The 23,667-nt window shown below is 37.3% G+C and overlaps 1 pseudogene; it reads right to left on the reverse strand.

Annotated features, from left to right (window-relative positions):
• Positions 1-3,771: 3,771 nt before the first annotated feature.
• On the reverse strand, positions 3,772-21,739 carry LOC107400735 (large ribosomal subunit protein eL33 pseudogene; annotated as a pseudogene).
• Between the last annotated feature and the right edge of the window lie 1,928 nt (positions 21,740-23,667).

Consider the following 23,667-nt stretch of genomic DNA (forward strand, 5'->3'; position numbering starts at 1 on the left):
GTAGTGTGAATCAAAACAATTTATATCATCTTAATTCCTATTTCTTTAATATGAATTTTCATTCTAGGAAGTCAAATTGGATAGTGGGGAGGTAGGGAAAAACTTTATAGTATATTCAATGCTAAATTGTTCTAGGAATACTTAAAAGCATGCAACCACAAGTAAAATATTAATAACAAAGTACTCCAAGAGGCAAATGACATTTTGCTTTATAAATTTGAATTTGGGAAGCCGTGAGAGCTCTTTATTTCCACCAAAGTACATGGTTTATAATTATAATATGGTAGTGTGTTGGCAAATTGGTTAGTTTTTGCTTTCAACAAACCACTCCAAAACCAAATGGCTTGGATCAGTAACCATTTATTTAGTTAATAATTAACAATTTGGACTGGTCTCAGCTGAGTAATGCTTCTGATCTCATACTTATGTGTCTGTGATCTTCTACCAGGCAGCCAGAGGAAAGCTGGTCTAAGATGGCCTGAGCTGGCATGTCTTGCCTCTATTTTGTGTGGCCTCTCATTCCTCAGCAGAATAACTCTGGCTTATTCTCAAGGCATGGTGCTGAAGTTCATCTGGGAGAAATGTGATCATTTGTAAATTAAGCTCAGAAGCAACAAACTTTCATTTCTGCTTCTTCCTAGTTACTAGAGGAAGTCCCAAAGTCAAGTCATATTTAAAAAGACAGGGATTAGAAAATACAGACAATTTGAGCACAGATAAGGCCACCAAACACTCATAGGTTATTGGTTATGACAGAAACTAGGAACTTAAAAGAACTTGTGCCATTAATTATCAGAGGTTTCTAGCTTATCTATCCCTTGCTAAAGGTATTCAATTCAGCTTACAGGCCTCCATTATGATCTCACATTGCCTAAACAATTGCTTCAACTTTCCCTTCAACTCCTAGTCTAGTCCTGTGCTAAGACCATGTTAGCTCTCAGAATGAAAACATACTTTGGATAATTCTAGCAGAAATGGAACTTAGTTAAAGATTATTAGAACTTTCAGAAAATCATGTCTGGAGTTAAGAATAATATTCAAAATGATATTTCAGATTTTCTTTGTGAAGATGGATGCCTATTGCTCTTACGAGACTCAGAAACAGCAGACTGCACACCCAAAACCAACAGTGCTGGATGCTTCATTACTGGTAGTGGCTATGATCACAGCCATTCCTTAAAAATGGAATGTTGTTGTCTGCACATTAATGAATTCCATGTAATCTTTTTCTATACTGATTTCAAAGTCTAGAGAGAACTGATTGGAAAGCACATAGCTATACTTTAGGAAGACAAGAGGTTGAAAAAGTTAATATTCAGTATATTTTAGTTTTGACAGTGATAGGGAGACAATGGTAGGCAACTCAATGGTAGGTCTTGTGTATAGGGAATTTCTCATATATGGAAAGGAATTTATAGTCCCATCTGAAAAAATAAGATAATGCATAGTTATTGATACTCTTCTCCTCACTGCCTGAGTAGTCCTCCATACAAGATTCTGTGCAATTTTTTTCCTTAAAACCTCACGGCATGAATAGGCACTCTTTTCTTCATTTATTCAAAATTCATTTTTATACCTATTTTATTTTTTCCACCACTTCTTTTGTTTCCATATTAAGCTATGATTACAACACCCTTATAGTTCTTCACTGCCCTTATTTATATAGAATCTATTATTATAGCACCTTACAATTCTTCACTGACCTTATTTATATGGGAAATTGTATCTATCATATACACTTCATATTCTCATCTCAAGTACAACAGTTACAGAAATAGAGAGTCAATGTGCCAGACTTTGTTTCAATGCATTGACTTGCTGATAGGTTCTCCAGTCACAAGTAGTCAGCCTGAATTACATGTACACATGAGCAAAACTAGACTCAGGAGGTTATGTGTAAATAATAATAATAAATAATAATTAAAAAGTGGACATGAATTTGAGAGGGAGTGGGTGGCATGAGAGAAACTGGAGGGGGAAGGAAGTAGAAATTATGTCAAAACAGTACTCATGTACAAAATTCTCAAAAAATTTAAAGAAAAAAGAAGCATTGATTTCATGATCAACAATATTTGGACTCTTATCAAGACTTCAGTTTAGTCTTTAATGACAATGTTTGTTTGTCCCTATTTGTCCTGATCCTGCACCCATCCTATATTTCTTTACCATGTGATTTTACCCTATCTCCCACTAAAGGAACAGGTATGGTCCCCTTTCCAACTTAAATTTGGACATATAGATGTGACTTGATTTGACCAATAAATAGGGCAAATGAATCAGAGTTGAGCTTGGGCCTCTTATATAGAGAGATAATATATCTTGAGCTCCTGAGCTTCTACCATCACTGTAAGAACTACATTACCACAATTAGCCCACTGGTATAGAGAGGGTAGAAGAGAGAATTAGCCAAAAATCAATTCAGTGAAATATGGATCTCTGAGTTTGGAGTGGTTTGCTGTATACAACTTTCACGGCTCAAGATAACTGATAAATTTTGATAATGATAAGCTAATAGAAAACCTTAAAATGAGGATACCAGTGTTTTTATACCCTTGTACAAGTACAAAATAATGTTTATTGTTTAAGGTAAATGGTCTTTTGGATGCCTTTTAGTAGATAACTTGGGCCATAAATCTTGTTCTTATAATTTTGAATATGAACTTAAGAAAAATATGCCAAGACATGAGGACCAGACAAAGACTATTACAAAAAACGATGACCAGTCACATTGGAGAGTTGTGGTGCCCATTGCCAATGGTTACATCTACAAAGTACCTCCCATATCTAAGGCTCAGAGAACAATGCAAAAGAGAGAGTAAGGGGGAGATTTAGGAGGCAGAGGACCAGAGTTTTCTGTGAGATTGTGTCTCCTAGTAATTTCAGAAGCTACACCCATAAAGTCTCACCAACATGGCTGTCTGAACAGGAACTGAACAAAGACAACAACAATAGACATGTCAAAGTGGATGGAGGAGGCTTTAATCCTATAAAAAGAACCAAAAGCAGCTAAGGAATGCTGAGAGTGGAAGAAGAAGTCTTCCCCAGGGAAGCACACCAATTGGTTATATGATACTAAATGGTCAGCCTTGAAAAGATACATGCATGTAACCTTATATGAACTGAAGTAGTCGTATTTTATATATATATACATAGATATAACAATTAATGGAAAACAATGCCATGAATTTGAAAGAGAGCAAAAGAGGTATATAGAAGAGTTTGGAGGGGGGAAAGAGAAAAATGATTTAATTATATCATAATCTCGAAAACAAAAATAAGTTAAATACATAAAATGCCTCTAAATTGCAACAGATCACTATCGTGATAATCATTTTTATATCCTTTACTCGTCGAGTACCTTCTATGTTCCCAGAATAACATGTTTTAGTTTTTTAGCAGAAGCTGACTGTGTAGCCTATGCTGACCTCAAGCTTCTGCTTCTCCAGCTTTGACCTCCTAAAGCCTTGGGAATACAGTTGTTGGACACCATACCTAACTGAGATTAGTATCCCCATAGGCGAAGGAATATTAAATACATTTCCAAAAAAATCACAGGCTAATATACAAAAGAAATAAGATTTGCCCAGGATTGTAAGATTCTATTGCTCTATAGAATATCCCATTCAGGGAATAATGCTTATCTGTAATCAAACACTTCATGCTAATAATTATGAAATATTTGTACACACATTGTTTCCCAAAATTCACACAATATTTTTTTTACAAGAACATGAATCCAGTTTTATTTATTTGCTTTTCATGGGGGTAAATTCAGGAGGGCTGTAGCATTACACATAGTCTGTGTCCAATGGCCTTAGCAGGAAAGCTGCTTCAGAATTTGGAATTTAGCATGAATCATAGCACTGTTTCTATGGGTCCGGGTTACCTTTCTCCAGATTACTCTGGCTTTGTTCAGTTTGCCTCTGGGAGTTACTGTGTTGTTTTTTTGCTTTACTCACATAAGCACATCTCTTGCCTGATTAGAATTCAGTTTCCTCTTGGGCACAAACACTTTCAGTTTTAGGAAGAGCTGTGTGTTCCCTTTAGTTCTGGAGACCTCACTTACAGCCCGCAAAAATGGCCTTGCAGCTCAGCCTTCCAGACAGATTTGCCTTTTAGAAGTCCTGTTCCCAGGAAACCATGGGAATCTGTCCCCACAGCTCAACAGCAGAAATTTACCTGACCTTCATAGGTGCCAAGATGGCAGAAGGAGCCACACAATATCTTTATAAAATGGTAATCATTATTATATGGCTATTTAAAAAACAAATTCCAAAGTTTTGAGGCATTGTATGATTTTATTCATATAAAATCACTAATAAGCCCTGGTACTAAAAAGAACAGGAAACATTTACCCTTGTGACATATCGAAATATTTAAAAGAGCCTTAGCACAAATAATTAAGGACATTGCTCAAATGAGTGAATATCCATGGATAGTTGGTAAATATATGAATTAATATATAGTCTAATAGAAACAATCAGGTGAAACAACTGAGTCATTCATTCCCACTGAAGATTTTAATTCACTTTCCCTATTCAACCAATGTGCAAAATAAACAATTCTATACACATTCTGTTGATACTGCTGGGATACATCCTAAATTAGTTATTTCTTCTCATGTTTGATTTCTAATTATTTAGCTCTGCCTCAATTTCAATTTTATTTAATAAATGTACTTTCTTCCTCTTCTATTACCCTATACATCACTGTAGGCCACCACTGTAAATTTCAGTTTGCCTTTGTTGCCTTCTCTCCCAATATTGTTGTACAATACCATTTATAAAGACAAGCTTTTAATGTTAGGGTACAACAATAACAAGTGTGTTTCTCTTTCTGAACATTACAATGCAAGTGTTCTGTTTTGAAAAAGAAAGGCTTGTACTTTGATGAATATCCTATTTGCATTTGTGTCTTTCAACTTTTCTAAAATTGAAATAAAATTGTCAATCAAAACAACAATCTTGCAGGTGAATTCTAGGCAAATCATTTGTGAATTCAGAAACATTAACAGAAGAAGACAAAGATAAAACAACATTGTTACACTTTTCAAAAGAATAAGCCACTAATGACATACCTATTACTTAAAATTTGGGCATCATTATATTGCTTATTTCATAAACTTGTCCTCATATAAAACTATCTAAATATAAAATTCTATCTTTTTCCCCAGGAATATAACAGTGGAGAGACATCCAGCCCCAAACCCTAAAAGAGAAATGTGGATTCAAGGTTGAACTATTAATGAACTACTGAGTGGTTTTTTCAATTTGTCCATGCAGCAGATTCTCAAATGTTTGACATGGGAACACATATTTTATTATAGTCTCAATTTTCAAAATCCTTCAAACGTAATGGTAGTCTTTATTTAAATTTGGAGACCTAAGAAACTGACTCCAAGACAAAATTTCAAGGTGTAGGAGGCAAACTTGGGGCATGATCAAAAGAATATTGGGAGCATAACAAACATTGAGTCAGAGGATACAAAAATATATTATGGGCTTTATTATCAATTATCAGTGTAGGAAACTATATTTTAATCTTTCTTGGTGTCTCTGGTAATAGTATAAAAATGTGTTACAAAGTTATGTTAACTAAGATACAGTTCCAAGTCTGTTCTCAAGTCAAAGCATGCTTCTGAGGCCACAAGCTCTATAGCACACCTAGTTTGCTGCTAGACAGGTCAGGTGCTATTCAGTCTTTGTGTAGAGCTATAGTTTTTGCCAAAAACTGCCTTTAGTGGTATGTGAAGCTGCAAGCAGGGGATAAGGAAAAGTCACCATAAAATACCTTTTATCTTACAATAAAGACTTATTTTAATAGTAGACTATCAGTAGTCTATTTTTTGAATTTTTTTGTATTATCCAAGACCTTACTTATGCCTCTATATTTGAGCAATTGCATGTCACACTTCTTTGGGGACAGAGCAGAGCCTAGTCTCTACTCTGTCATTGAAAAGAAGGTTTATTCATTGTCCAAGCCACACTTGAAATTAGGGTTCCCCCAGTCAGATGCTACCACTTGTGTTCATTCTAGACAAGAGACTGAAAGAAGGCAGAGTAAGAAAACCAAATCTTGAGCTACTCCACTGCCAACACCCATGCCCAAAGCAGGTCTGGCAAAGGGAGTTAATTACTTGTGCTGCTTTGTGTTTAAGACCTTCAATAGAAGTAAGCAAGCATCTGAGAACAGTGTCCAACAGTGACCATAGCAGACCTTCCCAGAGACTTAGTAAACCTCTCCCAGCAAAATGGTCACTTTTGTGTCTTACTCCATCTTCCTGGAGATAATCTACTACTTTGACTTACCAATACATTTGGTATTTGCATATATCAGTCAAGGTCAATTTTTATTACTTGTAACAGAAAATATTAACTATGGTTAATAAATCTGGGGTATAGCCCTGACACTATTATTTTTTAACAGCTCCTCATACTAAAGTAAATTTGAAGCACCACTGCTCTAGTTCTGTTTTTTCAAAAGGAAAATAAGTATAATAACATATGAGTAGTGCGCCTGTGATGCTCAAATAAACTAATTACCTGCAAGAGTTTCAAAAGCATGAATAAGATGATTTCACAATTGAAGGCAGCAACTAAATGATAATTTTGGAGTAATTTTCCACTCAAAATGAATGGATTTCATTAAGCATTTCAACTACCTTGCAAAGAAATCTATTTAAATACTGATATCTTAAAGCAAACTACCTGGTTATTCTGAGGCCAAACTTATATTGATTACAAAAATAGCCTCACTTCTTCACTCTCTCCTGTATTCCAACCTTTTATAATGTGACTTTATAGCTCCAACAATTATGAGTTAGAATCTAGCTTTTTTTAAATCTTTTGCTATGGGCTACACAACAATAGAATGTGATAGAAATAGCAATGTGACCAGTTTTGAGCTTAATCTTTAAGAGATTTTTAAATCACTCCTTTGTTTATTTCACTTTAATTGAAAAGATTTTCATATAATATATTCTGAGCATGCTGTTCTCTTCACCCAACCTCTAAATCCTTTCCACCTCCCCACTCACACAACTCCATGCCCCTTCTTTCTCTCTCTTTAAAAAACAAGCAACATACACAAATCAGAAACCATAATGTACAAACAAAAGATCAATAAGACAAAAATAAGTCCAAGTCAAACAATTTGAGACAAAAAGTCTACAAGACTGCCATTGAGTTTGTTTTGTGTTGGCCAACTACTCCTGGGAATGGGGCCTATCCTTAAGTGTGGTTAATATACCCAGTGAGACTTCATTGAAGAAAATTACTTTTTCCTTGCACACTGATATCAATTACCCATGGGATCTTGTTTATGGACTGAGGCCTATTCAGTTCCCCTCTCAGTGCTGGGATCCAGTCTGGCCTGAACCTGTGCAGGCCCTATGTGTTTTTGTATATTTTCTTACTTGTTCTTAGAACTCTACTAGCTAACCAGTGAACAAACACAAGCTAGACTATAGGATCATGAGAAGACACCCACAAAAGAACTGAGATGTCCCAACTAATAGCCAACCAACCATTAAGAGAATAAATCCTCCACATGTAAATCCACACACCTTTGGACATCTGATTTTCAATAAAGAAGCCAGGGACACACAGTGGAAAAAAAAGAAATAGTTTGTTGATGAACTTTTCCTATTCTGTAGGCTGCCATTTTATCCTATTAACAGTGTCCTTTGCCTTACAGAAGCAAAAAAAAAAATTTAATTAATTAATTAATTAAAAAAAAGAAAGAAATTTTGCTGAACTAACTGGATGTTGATATGTAGGAGAATGCAAATAGATCCATATCTACCACCCTGAACAAAACTCAAGTCCAAGTAGATCAAAGACCTCAACATAAAACCAGATATATTGAACCTGATAGAAGAGAAAGTAGGGAATAGCCTTGAATGCATTGGCACAGAAGACAACTTCTTGAACAGAATACTGATATCACAGATACTAAGATCAACAATTAATAAGTGGGACCTCATGAAACTGAAAGGCTTCTGTAAGGCAAAGGACACTGTTAATAGGATAAAATGGCAGCCTACAGAATAGGAAAAGTTCTTCACCAACCTCATATCTGACAGAGGGCTAATATCCTAAATATATAAAGAACTCAAGAAACTAGACATCAACAAACTAAATAATCCAATTAAAAACGGGGTACAGATCTAAATAGAGAATTCTCAACAGAGGAATCCAAAATGACTGAAACACACTTAAAAAAATGTTAAACATCCTTAACCATCAGGGAAATGCAAGTCAAAATGACTCTGAGATTCTATCTTACACTTGTCAGAATGGCTAAGATCAAAACCACAAATGACAGCTCATGAAGGCAAGGATGAGAAGCAAGGGGAACACTCCTCCACTGCTGGTAGGAGTGCAAACCTGTGCAGGCATGTTGGAAATCAATATGGCAGTTTCTTAGAAAATTAGGACTCAATCTACTTCAAGACCCAGTTATACCACTCCTGAGCATATGGGATGGAACTTGAAAAAAATTATCCTGAGTGAGGTAACCCAGACCTAGAAGAAAGACAAATATGGTATGTATCCATTTATAAGTGAATATTAGCTACAAAGTTAAAGATAATCATGCTCTGGTCCATAGACCCAGAGAGGCTAAGTAACAAGGAGGTTTTAAGGGAGAAGACAAGGATCTCCCTGGGAAGGAGAAATAGAATAGATTTCCAGGTGAACGGGGGGGGGGGGGGGGCGGGGCATGTGGGGTTGGGAACAGAAGGGATGGAGTTGGGGGTGGAGAAAATGCTGGGAGAAATTACTAGAATTGGGGGGGCATTTCAAGGTCAAAATAGAAACCTAATGCAATGGAAACTCCATGGGATCTACAAGAATAATCCTAGCAAAGAGTCCTAGTAATGGGGGACATGGAGCCTGAACCGGCCACCTTCTGTAACCAGGCAAGGCCTCAAGTGGAGGGATTGAGGCAACAACCTACACACAAAACTTTCAACCTACAGTATGTCCTGCTGGCAGAGTGTTCTGGGACCAGAGCCTAGCAGAATCCTTATCAGAGACACTTCATCTAGCAACTGATGATAGCAGATGCAGTGTCCCACAGTCAAACATTAGGTGAAGCTCCGGGAGTCCTGTAGAGGAAGAGGAGGAAGGATTGGAGAAACCAGAGTGGTCAGGCATACCATGAGAATAAGTCCCAAAGAATCAACAAAAGAGGATTCATGGGGGCTTGCAGAGATCAGGGAGCCTGTAGAGGTCTGACCTAGGTACTCTGCATATATGTTATGGCTGAGTAGCTTGGTTTTATTGTGGAAGTTGGGGCTTTCTGACTCTTTTGCCTGCTTGTGGGACCCTTTTCCTCCTATTGGATTGCCTCATCCAGCCTTGATGTGATGGCATGTGCCTGGTCTTATTGTAGCATATTATGTTGTTTGGTTGATGTCCCTGGGAGGCCTGCTCTTTTCTGAGGAGAGATAGAGGAGGGGTGGATCTGAGATAGAGGGGAGCAGGGGAGAGACTGAAGGGAGGGGATGTAGGGGATGGAATGGAAACTGTGGTCAGGATGTAATGTATGAGAGAAGAATAAAAAAAGAATAGATCCTTAGCTGACTCAGATTAAATTGTTTACCCACTCAATTTTGAATTACCAGTTAAATGATTGTTGTTTCTGGTTACTTCATTTGTATACCATTGATTATGTAACAATAGATAATAAATATACAGTCTCTCATATACTTCCTGGTTTCTATTCAAATTTTGAAACCACCTGAGCCTGTAAGAGAATTCATTAAGCAAATTCTTGGCATGACATGCTTCAGGTAGTCAAGTGTCATGCAATAAATACATAGACTAGCCTTACTCTGCTTCATATGTTCATTTTCAGTAAATGGGTTCTGGACTTAGGACTTTTACTGACTAAACAAGAGCTCTGCCACATACCTCATCATGTCTTTATCAACAGGCATTTGTTAGGTGTACCCAGTGTTATTCAATGTTCTTTCACTAAATATTTGAGACAATTGACTTAAAGAATGATAGCTTTATTTTTGGATCATGGCTTCAGAAGTTTTAGTCCATGGTCGTTTGAGCTCATCTCTTTGGGCCTGAGTTCAAATCAAACTTTATGACAGAGATAGTGTGGTAGAACAAAGCTTATTACCTCATGATAGCTTGGAAAGGAAAGGGGGAGGGTAGAGAAAGAATGTACCAATTTGATATGATATGATAAAGTCCACAAAAGTATGACTCTCGTATTACCTTCAAACAGGTCCTGCCTTCCAAATTTCCATCACTATCCAAATTCCATCAAATTATGAACCCATACATGGATAATCAATTGATGCACTCAAAGCCCTCACTTCACATAATGCCCACATTTAAAGATTGCTGCATTGGGAACCAAGCCTCAACAGAAGAATTCCCAGGAATTACTTCATATCCAAAACACTACATGCTTCAAATACATATCTTTCAAAATGTCAAATGGCCAGTTTTTAAAATCAGCATCCACTTAAAGCTGAATAATGCCATCATAGTATTGCCTTTGGGGGTATGTTAATGATTATAATCATATATTTATAATTTATCATTAAAATTTAGCAGTTAGATTTTAAATGTTTAATATAGTACAATTATAATGATCACATAATCTTTAATAATACAGACTGCTCTTGAATTATAACAATTTCAGAAATAATTTTTGACTTATAATAATGTGAGGTACACATTCAGAAAAAATTGTACTTGCAGTATTTCACATTGATATGTTTCCAAACCGGCCATATTACAAATAAAATAACAATAATATCAATATTTAGATGATAGCATAGTTTAAGAACCATAGTTTGTGTAATAGTGATCTATTCTCATGATACTAAGTAGTCTCAACTAAATTTGGCAATGGAAGAAAAATATTTTTGTTTCACTTCACCGTCACTAAGATACTGATGGTGATGTTGCCATCAAGTGCTTATGCTTCCTTCCTCTCTAATAGTAAAGGACTCAGGGAAAGACTGTCTACTAATATCATTTTAACATTGTTTACAATTTCATTTTATGTTTATGGGTGTTCTGCCTCTATGTATATGCACCACATGTGTGCCTGGGGCCCACAGAGGCCAGAAGAGATTGTCAGATTTCCTGGTCCTGTAGCTACAGATAATTGTGAGCCATGATATGGATGCTGAGGATTGAACCTCAGTCCTCTGCAAGAGCAGCAGGTGCTCTTAACCACTGAGCCTTCTATCCGGCCCCTTTATCTCCTTTTAAATCCTAGTCTTGATGACTGAATGATGATGATAATACAAATACATTATTCTAATCATGCAAATGAAAATGTTGTGTGCTAACTGAAGAAGCTTTTTGATATTTTCAAAAGGAGCTTTAGTTGATTTCCCTATTGAGGTGTTTATTTCTAATCGTTTTCATTCACATGCTACTTGAAACAATAACTTGAGATAAATTATTTCCAAACCCTGTGTGTGGAACAGAGAAAAATAACAGGCTTTGGAACAAAGTAATTGGCTTTCAAGATATGAATCATCCTTGAATTTTCATCTGCATTTCAGCTTTCATTGTCTGCATACCACTCTCAGCATATTGGCTGGAGAGGAATGATGGACAGATCTTCCTCTTGGCTACTGTAACGAAACACTCCTTAAGCCATAATGTTACTTCTGCAACTTTTAAAAGCAACTTTCACTTCTCTACAAGCAACCATAAGTTGTTATCAAGTACTGCAGCATTACTATTTTTAAAGTACTGTATTCAGACTACTTTCTTAAACATACAGTAGCATTTTTTCCCCTCCAGGCTTGGACAATGTAGAGAACACATGGCAAGACAGTTCCCAAATAGCTTGTATTTCCATGTAACACATCCTTCTAAGATCTCTCGCCTGACGGGAAGCCTATGCCTTGCTAAAAAATGATAAATGTATTTTTCTTTCATCTGTCCTGCAATCTCTTTTGGAACATACAAATGAATAGACAAAAATTTTATAATTGTGTGCCCAAATTATATAAAACATTCATTATTCATGTTGGATTCTCAAAGACAATGATATGATAATTTTATTCACTGGTTTTCCAACCTGTAAGAAGCTTCTCAATCAAATGTGTTATGCTAACTGTTGAGTAAAACCTAGAAATCACTTGACAAACAAGTAAATCAGAAGCACAGTTGAATTCATTACTGAGCCACCAAGTCATTAAATCTCAAGGAGACTTCACTGATTTCTGCATAACCAATGATCATAAATACAAGAAACTGAGGCTATATTTCCAATATCACCAGACTTTGGGGACATAGCAGAGTATAATTCAGAAGTTTAATCATGTGTTTCCTAGATAAATGTTTCTACTACCTAGAATTTTAAAGGGTCAAAATTCAGAGAATTCAGAGATCCTTTCTATTCAGTTCCTAAAATAATCAACACCATGATATTATTTAAATAATTTTATTTCAAACTTTCAGGCTGTATAGATTTAAAATTACAAAAAGTTATCTTATCAAGTTTGTGCTTTGGACCAGAGAGATGGATAAGTGGATAAAGGAACATTTGATGCCTAGCCTGATTAAATAATTTGATTCCTAAGACCCACAAGTAGAGAAATGATTCATGAAAATTGTTTTTTTGCCTCCACATGTAGCATGAATTGTTAGAAGGTCTTATTAATAAAATCAAACCTGAGGCCAGTTATTGGGGTGAATGTTGGAAGATCAGAGAAGCAGAACAAGCCACAGCTACCTCACCTGGCCAGTTTCTCAGCTGATCCTGTTTCCTCAGACTGGAAGCCTCTGAGTCCTCATCCAGAATGAATCTCAGCTGAACTGCTGCTCAAAATCCTGAAAGCTTAATCAGGCCAAATGCTTCTAGTTCCTGGTCCTCACACCTTATATATCTTTCTGCCTTCTACCATCACTCCCTGGGATTAAGGGTGTGTGGCCGGGCAGTGGTGGCACACGCCTTTAATCCCAGCACTCGGGAGGCAGAGCCAGGTGGATTTCTGTGAGTTCGAGGCCAGCCTGGGCTACCAAGTGAGTTCCAGAAAAGGTACAAAGCTACACAGAGAAACCCTGTCTCCAAAAACCAAAAAATAAAAATAAATAAAATAAAGGTGTGTGTCACCACGCCTGGCTGTTTCCAATGTGGCCTTGAACTCACAGAGATCCAGAGGGATTTCTATTTCTGGAATGCTAGGATTAAAGGTGTGAGGGCCACCATTTTTTAGCCTTTGCATCTAGTGGCTGTTCTGTCTCTGACCCCAGATAAGTTTATTAGGGTGCACAATATTTTGGAGAACACAATACAGCCGCATCCACATGTGTACCATGGCACAATAAATCAGCAAATGTAATTCCAAAATTAGTATATATGTGTATATATGTGTGTGTGTGTGTGTTTGTGTGTGTGTGTAATTATATATAAGGCATCATATAATATATACAATATTTTATTCCTAAGCATATATGCTCATGGTAAAGTTTAATTTATATATTAGACACAGCAGATGGTTAATGCCAATGATGGTTAATGACAACAGTTAAACAATGTACTCCATAAAATGTGTGAGGTGTGAACACCATCTCTTTTAGAAGAGTCAAGACAATTAACCATGATCTTTGTACTTTGGCTTACTTTAATTAATTGAAGTCATGGAAAGTGAAGTCACAGATGGTAAGGAAGTACAGCAACTTGAAGATAGGGAATAATATATTTTAAAAAACTAACGATTCCATGTTCTTAAGAAAATGCATAACCTATATTTCCCAACAAAGCTGCCTTGGCCATCACACTTCAGAGATAAACATTCTGAGATACAGGAAAGTGATTGAACATTTTTGTTTTTTGTTTGTTTTGTCTTCCCTTTTATTAATCAGATTCTCTTTTCTCATACAATGTAATCTGAATACAGTTTCCCCTCCCTCTACTCCTCCCAGTAGGTCCACCCCACCTTGTCTGTCGGCTGGATCCACTCACTTCCTTTATGCATCTCATTAGAAAAGAACAGGTTTCTAAGAGATAACAACAAAATATAACAAAATAAAATATAAGACAAAGTTAAAACCATCATATCAAAGTTGGACAAGACAAGTCAACAGAAAAATAAAAGAGCCCCAAGAGAAAACACAAGAATCAGAGACTCACTAGTTCACACATTCGGGAGTCGTATAAAAGTACTAACTGAAAGCTATAGCATATATGGAGAGGACCTGGTGCAGAGCTTTGCTCAGTTCTTTTAGAGGGACTTGTTCTCCTGGTATCCTTCATCTCCTCTGTCTCCTCCACTCCTGCTGCCTACTCTTCTGTGGGATTCCCTGAGCTCTGAGGGGAAGGATTTCATGGAGACATCCCATTTAGGGTGAGTGTTCCAAGGTTTCTGCATAATGTCTAGCTGTGTGTCTTTGTATTTGTTCCTATCTGCTGTAGGAGAAAGTCTCTCTGATGATAGCTGGATAAGGTGCTGATTTATGAGTATTGCAGAATATCATAAGGAGTCATTTTATTGTTATTTTTTTAGACCAGTATCATTTGGTTTAACCACAGGTCTCTGGGCTATCAAGACTCTGGTTCTTAGTCTACAAAGCAGTGTCAGGCACGGGTTCCATCTTATGGAGTGGGCCTCAAGTCAATTCACACATTGTTTTATTACTCCCACAAGGTTTGTGCCATCACTGCACTAGCGTATTTTGCAGGAAGGACAGTTTGTAACTCAAAAGTTTTGTGTTTGGGTTGGTGTTTACTTTTTTCTTTTGGTAGCCTGCAAAGCACCTTCCTATACCAAAGACACTAACAGGTAGGGGAGAAGGCTCTATGTAGGCACCAGCTTGACCTCTGCATGTTCAATGAGATGTGCAAGTGTTGAGCAACCTATTGCCTTGGCAATAGCATGGGTTGTTTGGGGATTTCCATGAGAACTTTTGGCCAACAACTCAAATGGATGCAACCCATTCCCAATACTGAAAGCTTGGTTTGGTGAAAAGAGATGGCTAGTAGGGGTTCTGTCTCCCTCCTTATTTGGGAACTTTATTAGGATCACTTTCATATATTATAGGAAGTTTCCACTGCACTATGTTTTCATGCCACCCCTCAAATGCCCTTTAATTCTAGCTATCTTTCCCCTCATTCCCATCTCCTTTCACCCTTCCCTCCCTATCCTCCCATTTTCTTCCTCCCCCACTCAACCCCATCTCCCACTCTAGTCCATCCATAAAATCTATGTATGTCCCCCTAGTCCCTTCCTTTATACCTAATCTCTCTAAGTCTACAGATTGTAACTTGGTTATTATTTATTTAGTGACTAAAATCCATATATAAGTGAATACATACCATATTTATCTTCCTGGGTCTTTGTTACTTTATACAGGATGATCTTTTCTAGTTCCATGCATTTGCCTGAAAATTTCATGATATCATTTTTAACAGCTGAGTAATACTCCATTGTGTAAATGTACCACATTTTCTTTATCCATTCTTTGGTTGTGGGACATCTAGGTTGTTTCCAGGTTATGACATTATGAATAGAGCAGCAATGAATATGGTTGAGTAAGTGACCCATGTGATAGGATGAAGCATCCTCTGGGTATATAATAGTATAGCTGGGTCTTGAGGTAGAGTGATTTCCATTCTTCTGAGTAACTACCATACTGATATCCATGGTGGCTGTACAAGTTTTCACTTCTACCAGCAATAGAGGAGTGTTCCCCTTGCTCTACACGCCTCTCCCACAGCATGAGTTGTTACTTGTGTTATTGATCTTCTCCATTCTGACAGGTATAAGATGGGATCTCAAAGTAGTTTTGATTTACATTTTTCTGATGGTTAAAGATGCTGAAGATTTCTTTAAGTGTTTCTTAGTCATTTGAGTTTCTTCTATTGACAATATAGATATAATCTTATTTTGAAGTTTATTTGTCAGAATGAATTAGGTTTAAGCTTGGGCTACTATATTTTCTCCAATTGTTTCTTCATTTTTTAACCCTTTATATTCTTTATTTAAGATTAAAAACAATTTAGTAAGTTAACTTTTATTATTTCATGTTTTTCTGTGCATGATAATTTGAGGAGGCAAAACCAGCATTCAACTATTACATCATCTTCCAAAATATGATGAAATATTAATATGACTTTGTTGTCTAATATTAGTTTAAGGTGTGTTACATTTGCTTATGCTGTGGAATATTTGTTAAATGATGCAAAGATGTGTTGCATTCTTCTGTGTTGCATTTGTTTAACTCTGTAAAGCTGTGTTACTTTGCCTGCCTGAAATACCTGATTGGTCTTAAAAAGAGCTGAAGGGCCAATAGCTAGGCAAGAGAGAGAAATAGGTGGGGCTAGTGAGCATAGAGAATAAATAGGAGGAGAAATCCAGGGAAGAGAGCAAGGAGTGAGAAAATGAGAAGGAGAGGAGAATGACAGCCACCCAGCCACACAGCCAGCCATGGAGTAAAATGAAAGAAAGATATATAGAATAAAAATAGGTAAAAAGTCCAGAGACAAAATGTAGTTAAAGAGAAACAGGATTATTAATTTAGAAAAGCTGGCTAGAAACAAGCCAAGCTAAGGACAGGCATTCATAAGTAAGAATAAGTCTGAGTATTTAATTGAGAGCTGGGTGGTGGACCCTCAAAGAATAAAAAAGAAAAAACCCAACTACATGACTTTTTTTCTTGAAATATTTTACCTGGAAATAATCAGTTACATTTCAAAGATCTTAATGCTATTTTAGTACATTTTATAATTATTCTTATGTGTAACAATTCTACATTAATAATAATTATTATGTAATCTAATCTCCATTATTTAGTCTCTATTCTTACTACAATTTTATAAGTAACTAATGCTCAAACAGAAAATTGTCCTTCATGCCAGGTGGTGGTGGCTCATGCTTTTACTCCTAGCACTCAGGAGGCAGAGGCAGGGGGATCTCTGAGTTTGAGGCCAGGCTGGTCTACAGAGTGAGTTCCAGGAGAACCAGGACTACACAGAGAAACCCTGTCTTGAAAAGAAAACAATAAAAAAATGGCCCTTCATAAATTGTGCTTTCATAATATTTATAAAATGTGTCCACCCTTTTCCTCATTTCTTTAACTGACTGAAAATTCTTAATTACTGTTTTGTGTATAAAATTGATGCCTTCTACAAGAATTGTTAATTGTTATATCATTTTACTTCTAACATAGACCAAGTGTATGTTTTTACCACAATTGACTAGTAAAATTCCAATAAATAAGGCACACATGGAGATTTTAACTCTTTTGCAAGTAGAGTATTTGAAAAGCAACATCAAGAAATGAACAATGCCAATAATAAATATTACTGTCATCCTGCTATTATTTGCATAACTATTGTCATTACACTATGCAGAAATAATGGCAGTAGACGCAAAAGGAAAAACTTTCTAATGATGTTAAAGTAAGCAAGAGTCTACCTTTCCAGAGGCTATAGTCAAAACACAAGTAAAAAGCAAGTGTTTGTTTAATTGCCAGGTCAAAGTCAAATCTTCATGTCTCTCTAATTTGTGTATTTAAAACTCCCATCTCAGAGAATAATTTCAACAAGATCTTAAGAGTTCCATATGGATATTTATATGCAAATAATTCACCCCTTTCTACCTGGAAACATCACATTAGTTGATAAGTTCACTGGCTTTAGAAGGTTGAACTTAAAATTAGAAAATATCAAGTCTGTCCTATGTTGGTTAGTTACATAAGAATGACTATATGGTTGAAATTATGCTTTTAAGCAGTTCTTTTCCATCCTACAGACATAGGCTGCTGCCATTCCTACTAAGAGTAGAGCTTATTTCCCTTTGTCTTAATTATAGACTGGTTAGTTACTTCCCAGTTCTAGGTTTATCCCTTTTAAAGCACTTTTTACCTTTGTTGTCTTGGAATTCAACTTTGATCCTATGAGAAAGTTCAGGCTATCTTACTGGAAAAAGAAAAGATGAGGGCTCATTAATAATTAGGAAAAAGAGATGTCATATAAAGAAAAATTTATTGATCAATACTGAGACTTGGGAAATTCATGTATGCTCCGGCCCATGCAAACACATACGTATCACAGGTAGCATTCATAGAGTGTGAGAATTACTATTGAATTCATATAACCATAAAAAATAGTAAATAGCTGTTGTTTTAATCCATTAGATTTTGGAAGAGCTTGTTACTTAGCAATAAATAACAGGGACAAACACTGGAACTTAATCTGTAGTCCTGTCACTCACCTCCAACTGCAAATATGTGACATTTAGTTTCAGATGAGTAGAGGGTCCAGTGTGGAAGAGAAATGAAGAAAGAAAGTTACTGGAGGCTATAAAAGTGGAATGATTTATGCATTCACAGGATATTTGACGAGATTTATGCCTGTAGTAGCTTGGTAGACAGGAAGGAAACCAGTGTACTGTGGTGATGTATTGTGTCCCACCAATATATTGTGTCTCCCAATAAAATTTACCTGAGGATCAGAGGAAAAAGCCAGCCACTATATTAACATAGAAGTCAGGCAAAAGTAGCACATGCCTTTAATCATACCACTTGAGAAAGGCAGGGATCTGTCTGGATCTCTGTGAGTTCAAGGCCACATTGGGAACAGAGCTAGGCATGGTGATATGTGCCTTTAATCCCAGCATGAACCATAGAGGTCTGAAGGTCTGTACAGACAGACAGGAAGTGACAGAGTTGGGCAGAAAGAGGAAGTGATGTAGCTGAGCTGAGAGAGCAAATGAGAGAACAAAACAGGAAGGCTTATAGATATAGGTAGACAGGAGTACGTCACTTTTGGAAGCTGGGGACTTGGTGAGGTGAGATTAGCTATGGCTTTTCCTATTCCTCTGATCTCTCTCAGGCTTTCACCACAGTTTCTGGATCTAAGTTTTTTTATTATTAATAAGACTGTTTAGCAATTCATCTACAGTGTACTTGTGTATCTGGCTAAATTTCAAGAAAGACTGTTGAAAGTGTCAATTTACTATTCTTAGCCCTGTATAATGTATTTCAACAGAAAGATAAACTAAAGAACATGTTAAAGTTTTTAATAAGATGAGAGGAAATGTGGAAATTCTGATACAGTCTCCTCAACAGATAAAAGCTTCACAACTCAAAAAGTACTTGGGAAGAAACATTAAATTCAGAATGTTACAGGTGAACTGTGACCTCATGGTGAATATCGTATCAGAAGTGAGGCTGAACATTTTAATGCAATACCTCAAAAATCCTATCTCAATTAGATAAAGGATTTTAAAATTATATAGATAAAGGCTTTTAAAATTATATGATGTCACTGCTTTGCAATACTTTGATACTAAAGTCTGTGTAGAGGAAACCTGTTAAGAAGATTGTCGATGAGACTTTTATCTAGTGGAATGGGTTATTATTTGATATAACTGTCAGGTATGTGGCTGGGTGATTTCAGAATTGCTCTCTGGGCCATTGCCTACCAAGTCCCTTCATTATTCCTTACTTGGGCTCTAGAGGTTTCTGTTATGGTTTCCCCCTCCCTGTCTCATGTTTGTCTGTTGAAGAACAGATAATACACATTTTTAATTTAGTTTTTTGTTTCTTTGAGAGAAACTTCACCAAAGCAGCTGCAACAAAAAAGGGAGCCCCAAGATCTTCATCCACATCTGAGCTGTATTTTATTTCAGTGATCAGATCCCATTTTTGTTGTTCTTTTTAAATTTTATTGGTCTATTTTTTTTTTCATTTTACCACAGTTCCCCTCCCATCCCTCTTCCACTCCCCCTGCCTCCCCTTTGACCCACCACCCACATCCACTCCTCCAAAAGGGTAAGGGGAGACAACAAAGCCTGGTACATTCAGTTGAGGCAGGACTAAGCCCCTACCCTTGCATCAAAGCTGTGCAAGGTGTCCCACCATAAGGAATGGGCTTCAAAAAGCCAGCTCATGCACCAGGGATGGACCCTGATCCTACTGCCAGGGGCCCCTCAAACAGACCAAGCCACACAACTGTCTCCCACATTCAGAGGGCTTAGTTTAGTCCCATGAAGCCTCCACAGTTGTAAGTCTAGAGTTCGTGAGTTTCCACAATCTTGGTTCAGTTGTCTGTAGATTTCCCCATCATGATCGTCATCCACCTTGCTTGTAGAATCCCTCCTCCCTCTCTTCGACTGAACTCCTAGAGCTAGGCCTGGTGCTTGGCTATGGATCTCTACATCTGCTTCCATCAGTTACTGGATGAAAGCTCTATGAATACAACTAGGGTATTCACCAATCTGAGTATAGGGGAAGGCCAGTTCAGGCACCCTCTCCACTATTGCTAGTAGTCTTAGCTGGGGTCATCCTTTTGGATTCTTAGGAATTTCTCTAGCACCATGTTTCTCCCTAACTCCCTCTATCAAGATATCTTTCATCCTTAGTCATCAGGGAAATGCAAATCAAAATGACTCTGAGATACCATCTTACACCTGTCAGGATAGCTGGGATCAAAAACACTGAGGACAGCTTATGTTGGAAAGAATATGGAGTAAGGGGAACACTCCTCCACTGCTGTTGGGAGTGAAAACTTGTACAGCCACTTTGGAAATCAGTATGATGACATCTTAGAAAATTGGGAAACAATCTACCTCAAGACCCAAAGATACCACTCTTGGGCATATACCCAATGGGTGCTCAGTCATACCACAAGGACGCTTGCTTGATAATGTTCATAGCAGCATTATTCATAATAACTAGAACATGGAAACAACCTAGATGATCCTCAACCAAAGAATGGATAAAGACAATGTGGTACATATACACAATGGAGTACTACTCAGCTGTAAAGAAAAAAAAAAACAATGACATCATGAAATTTGCAGGCAAATGGATGGAACTAGAAAATATCATCCTGAGTGAGGTAACCCAGACCCAGAAAGACAAACATGGTATGTACTCACTCATAGGAGGATACTTAATATAAAGCAAAGAATAAGCAGATTATAATCCACAGCTCCAGAGAAGCTAGGTAACAAGGAGGACCCTAAGAGGGACATGTGGCGTGATCCAGGAAGGGAAAATAGATCAGATCCCAATTTTGAGCTAATGCTACAATAATATGACATTAAGAATGGAATTTTTACTATATTTTGCATACATGTGAATTTTAACAATTGAATAAATAGTGGCAGATGGCGCCCAAATATGTCTATAAAAATTACTTCCTTACTTCTACTTGTATGTTTCTCTCATAAAACATAGACTTCACTTTCCCCTCTCTTGGATTAAGCTAGTCTGTGACTTTCTTTAACCCAAAGAATTTAACAGAGGTCCTCACTGTACTGGTTTGTGGCTTAGGCATTCAATGGAAGTTTGTTCCATTGTAACTCAATTGCTATGCAGTGACAAAGTTCCAGTTATTGTGCTGGAGACAGAAGACATATAGCAAGGCCCTAGAGAATGGGCCACCATATATATATAGAGAGAAGTGAGGTACCTCAAGTACCAATTAGTCTTTATTCTGCTGGGAGGCAAGATAGTGAAATAAGACTTCAGTGCTCATTCCGCAGCACAAGCTGAAGTTTGAACAGCTATCTACTCATAAACATACCTTCACAACAGCTGAAGGAATCAGGTAAGAAATCATAGTACTAGGTAACAACATAATAATAAGGAAAGATGCCCAGTACAACTCAAAGAACTATGAAAAGAGCAAACTAATTCCATCATTTAAAATGGAAGGAAATACAGATTAATGGTTATGATAAATGGCACTGGTGGCAGTGCTGGTTACCCGCAGAAAAGTCACAGGCCACGGCCATGACTACCAGAGTTACAAAGAGCTTTATTAGAAGGAAGGATGGGATAGGAGAGAAGAGATCCAGGCCTGGAGAGAAAAAAAGATGGTGGGTGCAGAGAGGGAACAGAGAGAGAGCATAGAGAGAGGGTGGGGGTCCGCATCCGGCTTTTTTAAGGTACAGCTTGCATGACTACGTAGTCACCAGCACCTGCTGATGATGTAAGACATAAGACCCCAAGCTGTGCATGTACAGGATCCTAATATTTCAGACATTTTGCTTATAGGAATAGGGGTGTTGTTTCTCCCAGAAAAACTGCTTCCAGCTGACTCGATGGGCATTGGTTGACTCTTGAGGGGGTGGGAAGGTTTTTTTTTTTTGATGTAGACAAGTGTCCTGGAATGGTGGGCTGTCCTGCTGCTCTGGAGCTGTCCATCCCTCTTGGCTTGGCACGCTGGCTGCTTTTGTGTCTGACAGGATGGTGGTGAGACATAGAAAGCCTGAAGTAGATCCGACCTGTCCAGATGGAGTTCAGCTAGTTTCTGGGGCTTGGGAGACATTTTGAACATGTTAAGGAGCAGCCATGAGAAAATTAGTGACCATGGTAGTGTTTAGTACTCTGCTTATGTTGGTTAGTGTTCATGAGAGAGACAGAGAGATTGTAACACGTTTTTAAGATTTATCAGAGACAAATTATTTAAGGCACCTGTTCACTAATTTAGCATCCAGGAGAAACAGGTGACCAATTGTTGAGAGCATTTAACATTAATAGACGGTCATATTAAAGTCTGGTTTGTAGAACCCACACACTTTTGGGTCTGGGCGTTTAAATACCTTTTAGGTGTTATTGTTTCTTGCTTGATGATCCCTGGACTACAGTTCTGTGGGGGTCCGAAGCAGCCATTAGCTGAGGGGTGAATTAGAAGAGGGAAGTGGGAAGAGAAAAGCTTGTGGGGTGAGAAGTCACTTTTTGGAATTAGGGACAAGGCAGAGACCAAGGCCCTGTCTGTGTGCATGAGGAGGAGAAGCACTTCTGACAGGTCTGGAGTGAGGCACATGGAGGGAGCAATGAGATGAAAGCTCCTATCTTAGCTGGAAAATCTTTTCCCATTAAGTAACCCTGAAAGTACAATTAAATCTTGGGGGAGGGTAAGGCTGACCTCCCTACCCTGACAATAGGGAAGTGAGGAGGTGAGACCCCAAAACTCCTAGGACCAGGTTAGTGGCTCTGGTGTCCAGAAGGAAAGAAACAGATCACTGTGCCTGTTTATACATGTAAATATTATTAGTACAAGTCTATACTGCTAACATAATACTTAGCAGTCAATCAAAAATAATAAAACACACAAAAGGTGATCCAATATCAAAAGTAAAAGCAATAAAGAGTCAAATTATGGAGCCATCATAAAAGGTTTCTTAAATAACTCCAAATTAAATAACTTGAGATTACAGACCCATTGAAAAATAATTGGACAAAGCAATTGAAAAGAATTATTGTGAATTTCAGTAGAGAACAGAGAAGTATGAAGAGTCAAATGGAAATGTCTAAAACGAGGAATTCCCTCAATGGGATTATTAAAAGATCAATGTATTTGAAGACAGACTCGGGGAACTAGAAGACTGATTAATATAAATGATCTAAAGTGAAATACAAAAGGGGAAATGTCTGGGACAGAGTTTCCAAGAGCTGTTTGTTAGTATGTATCACACAGTATAACCTATTGTGCTAGGAAAAGAAACAAAAGGAAAGGGGGTGGGGAAGACCTGAAAAGAAGAGAAAAGGCAAAACCAATATTTAAAGAGACAATGCCTGAGAAATTTTAAGATATAATGAAACATTAAAGTTATCCAAGATTCTCAAAGATCCCTAAACATGAGGAGTTTTAATTAAATCACTTGTAGATACCTCATAGTCACACTAAGAACAAAGATAAAAAGAGTATCTTGGAAGA

Source organism: Peromyscus maniculatus, chromosome X, assembly GCF_049852395.1.
Source record: "Peromyscus maniculatus bairdii isolate BWxNUB_F1_BW_parent chromosome X, HU_Pman_BW_mat_3.1, whole genome shotgun sequence".
NCBI lineage: Eukaryota > Metazoa > Chordata > Mammalia > Rodentia > Cricetidae > Peromyscus > Peromyscus maniculatus.